Source organism: Bactrocera tryoni, chromosome 4, assembly GCF_016617805.1.
Source record: "Bactrocera tryoni isolate S06 chromosome 4, CSIRO_BtryS06_freeze2, whole genome shotgun sequence".
NCBI classification, from domain to species: Eukaryota; Metazoa; Arthropoda; class Insecta; order Diptera; family Tephritidae; genus Bactrocera; species Bactrocera tryoni.
In genome coordinates this window covers 21,064,783-21,072,267 of record NC_052502.1, presented here as the reverse complement: position 1 = coordinate 21,072,267, position 7,485 = coordinate 21,064,783, and the positions used below count along the sequence as shown (strand labels likewise).

General features: G+C 38.4%; 1 pseudogene; it reads right to left on the bottom strand.

Moving 5' to 3' along the window:
- Positions 1–2,504: 2,504 nt before the first annotated feature.
- The window catches only part of LOC120773719, an 8,676-nt pseudogene continuing 3,695 nt past the window's right edge, over positions 2,505–7,485 (bottom strand).

The window sequence follows — 7,485 nt, the reverse complement described above, 5'->3', positions numbered from 1 at the left end:
GATAAATGATACCAAGTACCACAGATGTTGCGCAAAGACAAGGAACCCCTTTGACATGCCTTAGAAAATGTAAACATACTTTTCAATTAAGAAGGGTCATATATAAGGGTTTTTCAATAAGAGGGCTGCAAAAGTGGTTTCGGGTATGAATGAAATTCTTTATTCCCGTGAAAGTACATTCAATGCCATTATGTATGAAACTCGATTTCTTTGGCCACCACAGGCTCGCTTTCAGAACCCAACTTGCGATGGTTTTCAAGCATACATCGGCCGATATTGATGCAATTTCACGTTCCATATTCGTAAGAAGTTCAGCAATTGTATTTAACTTGTTGGCATAGACTATGGACTTGACGTAGCCTCGCAGGAAATAGTCTAACGGCGTCAAATCGCACGACCAAGGCGGAAAATTGATTAGGCCATTTCGTGATATAACACGTTTACCAAACTTGGTTTTCAATAAAACGATTCTGACGTTCGCTGTGTGGCATCTGGCACCGTGATGTTGGAACCACATAATGTCCAAGTCCATATCATTCAATTCGGTATTGAGCGGTAGCGATTCCCATTCGCAGTAACATGCCGGTCTTGATCATCACGGAAAGAGCACATCCCGACGCCGGCTCATAAAACGCACCAAACCGTTAGTTTTTCGGTATGCAATGGTGACTCATGGAGTACGGGTGGATTGCGTGTGACAAAGCCATTCAGCCAGAAATTAGCGTAATCGCTGAAGATGATTTTTCGATGAAAATCCAAAACATTTTCAAGTTGTTGCTCAGCCCACTTCACGAACATACGACGATTCTGGTTGTCAAGCGGCTTCAGTTCTTGCGACAATTTGATCTTGTACGGATGTGGGCCAAGATATTTTCACAAAATTCGCCACAACGACGTCACATAAATGTCCAACGTTGGAGAACGACATGTGAGAGACTGATTTGGGTCTTTCTCAAGGTAGCTGCCAGCGACAGCAATATTCTCGACGCCTTATTTTCTTTTACGTTACTTTTTATTCCGTCCCTTTCCTTTACAGAGCACCGTTTTTATGTTATCTTTTTTATGGCTAGACACGAGTCAGTCACCATTATAAGCACTTTTATCGGTAAAGCCACCTCTAAAAGTGGCTTGGCACACGAGATAGGTGAAATTGTTGTTCTACATTTTGAATTTTAGATATTTAAGTAGCAATTTGACAAGAAGAAGGGGAGAAAATAAATTAATACTCTCACTTATTTATTAAAGTTCACATATACATATATACGCATGTGCCTGTTAAAATACCCCCCACCAATTGTGGCAATTAAAGAAATAATCAAACTATGAGATAAACTTACACAAGAAAAGCAATTTCCGGAGTGAAATCGTAGAAGTTCGCACACAATTTTAACAGAATCAGTGAAGCAGTCAAAACCAATGAGTTTCTCTGTCATATAACATATATGTACACATTCATGTTTGCATGTGCACAACTATGTAGTGCTAGAGATGCGCATTTATGCGAAAGTGTTAATTTACAAAGATACTTGTATATCTGTTTTCAACTATGTATATAGCACATAAATGTATGTAGCGCTATATATCAAGTATTCGTGTTGACTTTTGCACGCACTATCACCTTAAATAAGTAACCGCGTGCTTTAACCAGAGTATTCTGGTGCCGACGATCCGTGGCATCTTCTCCGCTTGGCAACCGAATATTTCACCACTTTTTCTATGTGTTATGAACACTTGGCTGACCACTAATTGGTGTTTCCGCTACAACAGAATTCGCGACAAAAGCATTAGCACTAGAAAACATACGCACACATGCGCATAATTAAATATAACGCACAACCAATCACATTCGTTTGAACATATGTATGTTTAAGTCTGCGTACTGAAAATAGGTAAGGAACTCCCTAGACACTGGTTTATACTTGTTGGTATATGTACTTGTGTTGGATACCTCTTTTTCTTCATTACTGCCGTAGTCAAAGCTTACGTATTAGTTACAGCCAAGTTAAAAACAGCACGCCAGCCGTTTCAACCAGATCCGTCTCCACCAGATCTCTCCAACAGATTTCTCCAACTCGTACAGCTCATCGTTCCATCGAATGCGATATTCGCCGCGGCCAACGCGCAAAGGACCATAAATCTTCGGCAGAACCTTTTTCTCGAGAACTGGTGACGTCGTCTCATCAAATGTTGTCATCCTTCACGCCTCTGCATCATACACAAGGACGAGGATGACTAGTGGCTTATAGAATTGGTCTTTGTTTGTCGAGAGAGGACTTTACTTTTCAATTGCAACAACTTCACAGTTTTAACTGTCAAAAGTGATGTGCGAGCCAAGTCGCGAATACGATGACTGTTTGTTTGATGACAGGAGATATTTCGTCTTGCTCACGACCAGATCCATACGCTTGATATCAATATCATCGGATACCCCAGTAGCTATACGCTCTTACAGAAGACTGTAAATTCTTAATTTAGCTCTACAGCTCGTAATATTTTCTCCAACATTAGATTGAAGAAGTCACGCGATAGGCAGTGTCCTTTTCTGAAGCATCACTTAGTATCGAACGGCTCGAACAGAGCCGTATTAACTTTGCGGGGAAACCAAATTCAGACATAGCGGTATAGAAGCGGTTCCTTTTCGTGCAGTCGGAGGCGGCATTAAAATCGACAAAAAGATGATGTGTTTCGATACTCCTTTCACGGATCTTTTCCAAGATTGGGCGCATGGTGAAAATCTAGACGTACAAACGGTTTGTTGACAGTTGGCTTAAGTAACTCCAACACCACGCTTGAAGAGACCTTATATGCGGTATTATAAAGGCCCTTTTTCAGATTCGGCAGAGAATACTTAGGTTGCAATCATCGGGCAAGCTTCATCCGACCATATCTTGCAAAGAAGCTGATGCATGTGCTTTGTCAGTTCTTCTCGGCCGGTAAGCCTCTCCCGCCTTATTGTTCCTCCGGCGTGTAAATGCTATTCGAACCTCATCATAGCCGTCCAATGGGTCATCGTCAACGAGTGTAGAAACGGGTTCGCCATCTGCATATATTACAATTTCCCTACCGTCCAGCACGCTCAAGAAGTGTTCCCTCCATAACTTCACTATCCTCTGAGTGTCAACCTTAAGATGACCACTTTGGGTTCTGAAAGAGTATTCTGCTGTCTTGAAACCTTCCGTTAGTGGCGTCGCATATTTTCGTAGAATTATCGAGAATTACCTCTTTGAATCTAGGTTGTTATTATTCAGAATATGTTACTGTTAAATTTTGCTCTCTGGCCAAAATTTCCATATTTCGAGCTAAAATAATAATTTCAGCAGCAACAAAAGTCCCTTCTTTATGCTTCCTACTAATTTTGCACCTAGTTAGTGCTCGGCAACAATTTAGTTGCTGCTATTATGTGAACTAGTGTGTGTGTGACCAGCATGATGTACGTTGATTCATGTTTCAGTATAATATATCAAGGTAGATCTAAATTGCATATGTGAACCCGGCTACCAGCGAGTGTAACTAATTTATACATAGATGTAATTAATTAATATGTAATAATTTTACAGGAAGAGACCAGGTTTCTAAAATTGTAGTATGTTATAATTGCTCACTTGACACTTAAACGGTATTTCTACAACCGAACACAATGGCTATTTTCGGCATTTGGAAAAAGTTGCAGGTGACATGACGAAGTGGCCATAAGCTTGGAGAAGAACTACACAGAAATTTTATTCCAATAAAAAAAAAACACAAAAAAAGCAAACAGCTACAAACATATAAAAGGAAATAAATCTAGAAATATGTCTCCACTGAACCTAGAATTTTTAATATTAAGCGTATACAAAAAATTTTTGAAGAAATTTATGCAAATGGAAGTTGGGCAGCAATGAAATTCAAAGATGTGTAAATAAAAAATGTTTTACATGCAAAATTTCCCGGTGAATTCTTTTTAATTTTTTGTCACACAAAGCTTCGGGCGATTCTTGTCTACCTCTATTTACCTAAACAACAAAGGCAACAAAGAGCATAATAAATGCATGAGGGAATGCCAAAAGTACAACATTATTTACTTTCTTGGATTTTTTAATTCAGATATTATCTATTCGTGTATATCTTCATTTGTGGGATTCAAAACAGTGGGAAGAAAATTTATTTTATTTGGCAGAATGTTTGTATTAATTTTTTTATTACAATGTTTAGTATTTCTTACATTAAGTAAGTTCATTTTTACTGCCTTTTTGGTTGCACTATAACTGCCTCAAACATTTTTAGTTCAAAATGTAATTAAATACTACAATTTTCTTTAAAAAGTAATTTTAACGCAATATACGGAGTACCAACACATATACACATATTCAAACAACAAATAAATGTATATGCTAATACCCTGATTAATACCACAAGTATGCGTTGCATGCTACGCATTGTGTATGTTAAGAACAAATGAGAAAGCGAAAAGCTCAGCTGTCAACGGAGCAAACGCGAACAATGAAAAGAAGATGACTAATTGAAATTGTTGAAATTATTACATCGAAATGACAGCTGAGCTAAACCGATGAAGACAATGAGGCAGCAAACAATTAAATTTGCACGCGCTTATGTGAAAGACTCGTAAAATGTCAATCAATTCACTCAAATGAGCGTCAACGGCAGCCCCTAAAACTCACAATAAAATCCGCAGCTTGTTCAATTTGCGGAGGATTTTTTGCACAAAAAGGATGTGTAGAAAGGTACTGGCAACAATTTAATTATTTCAACGAACACACATTCACACTCCTCACACTCGTTTCTCTACTCCCGCTTTACTACCAAACATTGTGAAATTATATAACCAAATACATAATAATAATTTTAAGGCCAGTATAAATCTTCCTAATATACTTTTCAGCAGATTTTTCAACAAGGAAGGAGTGCCCCTAGATAGATATATTGTGACCTAATACACCCTCGTCTGTTGTCATAAAAGTTCATTTAACCCACTTGAATAAAACAGGCTTAGTAAAGTACTGGTTGTGATGTGTTCTCTCACTTTCTTATTTGTGCAGAGACACACGAGCTGTGGTACAGGAACGTAACTGTACAAACACCCTACCAGGTTGTTCAATAAGTTTTATCGTTTGATAAGAAAAACACATGTTTATGATTCAACATAATCTTTATTAATCAGTATAATCGCCGTGAACATGAATTGACTTGCTCCAACGATCGTCCAATCTGTTAATCCCATCCCTGAAGTGAGAATCCGGAATGTCTACAAAATACGCGTCAACAGCTGTTATGACCTCTTCATTTGATGAAGAACAGGTTCACACCACTCTTTAACCTCTTGTTTTGATTCAAGATCATGGTGACAGACCCAACTCTCATTCATAGTGGGGAATCGACGCACAAAATACAATCTATCCTTTTTAAAACGCCCCAAATGTTGCTGAGAATGTCGCATTAGAATGTGTTTTTGTTTCCATTGTTAGGAAATGCGGCACCCATTGTGCACACAGCCTTTTAGAATCCAAAATTTCACTTAAAATATGGCTCACACTGCTTAATGAGATGTGTAGAGCCTCTACTAAATCTCTCTCAGTCAATCGACGATCTTCCAAAACCATATCCTGTATTTTGGCTATGATTTCTGGTGGTGCGCTTTTTATACGTCCTTCACGTGGATCGTCTTCAAGGCTTGTACGACCACGTTTAAATTCAGCAACCCATCTTTCTACTGTTCTAATTGTAGATGAACAATCGTTATACGCTTTTAACATTCGTTCGTGAATTTCTTTTGGTTATGATGGTAAAATATATAAGAATTTTATTACTGCAAGCAACGCCCTTTCTTATCGAACGACAAAACTTATTGAACAACCTGGTAATTTCCAGTGACCTAAAATTTCACCAGTTGCCTTAGTCCGAGGGAAAATTACCAAATTACATCTATGCCCAGGGATCCATGATAATGTTTTTTTTTTGTTTTGTGTGGCAACCTTATTAAGCAGTACCATCGTTGATTTGAATTCAAGTGACATATTGCCGAAAGTTACGCTTGACTAATACAGCTAATGACAACACGTTCCTTGTCAAATTTTTCTGTAGATATCTCCACATTTGTAAACAGCATAGACCTCATCTTTAAAAATATTTAGAAACCTGCTCATGGGTACTGACAGTTTGGTGCATGAACCTATAATCCGAACACCAATTTTATCTGCAATTTTCGTTCCGCCTGTATAACATAACACGATGCTTCTGCGGATGTACACCTTGGAAATAGTTCTAGGGAAGAGTCCCTTCAGTAGATTCTCCCTAATGACACTATGTTTTTAAACGTTTACAACGCTGTAGGTGTAGAGGTAGCTTGGAAAGACCTCCATGGATCATATCCTTTTTCTAAGCCTCCAAAAGTGGTCGTTGGAAAAATATTTCCTTTAAATTAGAAGCCCAAGATGGAAATAAATGTTTTTTTAAAGGCTTCGAAGAGGTACACTACCTAATCGGTATCGTTGAAGGACTGTTTTATTACTATTTCCTTCAATACTTTTCAGCCTATGTATCGGGTGATTTTTTAAGAGCTTTATAACTTTTTTTTAAAAAAAAACGCATAAAATTTGCAAAATCTCATCGGTTCTTTATTTGAAACGTTAGATTGGTTCATGACATTTACTTTTTGAAGATAATTTCATTTAAATGTTGACCGCGGCTGCGTCTTAGGTGGTCCATTCGGAAAGTCCAATTTTGGGCAACTTTTTCGAGCATTTCGGCCGGAATAGCCCGAATTTCTTAGGAAATGTTGTCTTCCAAAGCTGGAATAGTTGCTGGCTTATTTCTGTAGACTTTAGACTTGACGTAGCCCCACAAAAAATAGTCTAAAGGCGTTAAATCGCATGATCTTGGTGGCCAACTTACGGGTCCATTTCTTGAGATGAATTGTTCTCCGAAGTTTTCCCTCAAAATGGCCATAGAATCGCGAGCTGTGTGGCATGTAGCGCCATCTTGTTGAAACCACATGTCAACCAAGTTCAGTTCTTCCATTTTTGGCAACAAAAAGTTTGTTAGCATCGAACGATAGCGATCGCCATTCACCGTAACGTTGCGTCCAACAGCATCTTTGAAAAAATACGGTCCAATGATTCCACCAGCGTACAAACCACACCAAACAGTGCATTTTTCGGGATGCATGGGCAGTTCTTGAACGGCTTCTGGTTGCTCTTCACCCCAAATGCGGCAATTTTGCTTATTTACGTAGCCATTCAACCAGAAATGAGCCTCATCGCTGAACAAAATTTGTCGATAAAAAAGCGGATTTTCTGCCAACTTTTCTAGGGCCCATTCACTGAAAATTTCTTGATTGGACTTTCCGAATGGACCACCTAAGACGCAGCCGCGGTCAACATTTAAATGAAATTATCTTCAAAAAGTAAATGTATTCATTAACGTTTTAAAATAAAACTGACGTTGCTGGAACCTATCATTTTCATAACCTCAAAATCTTGATATATCAAA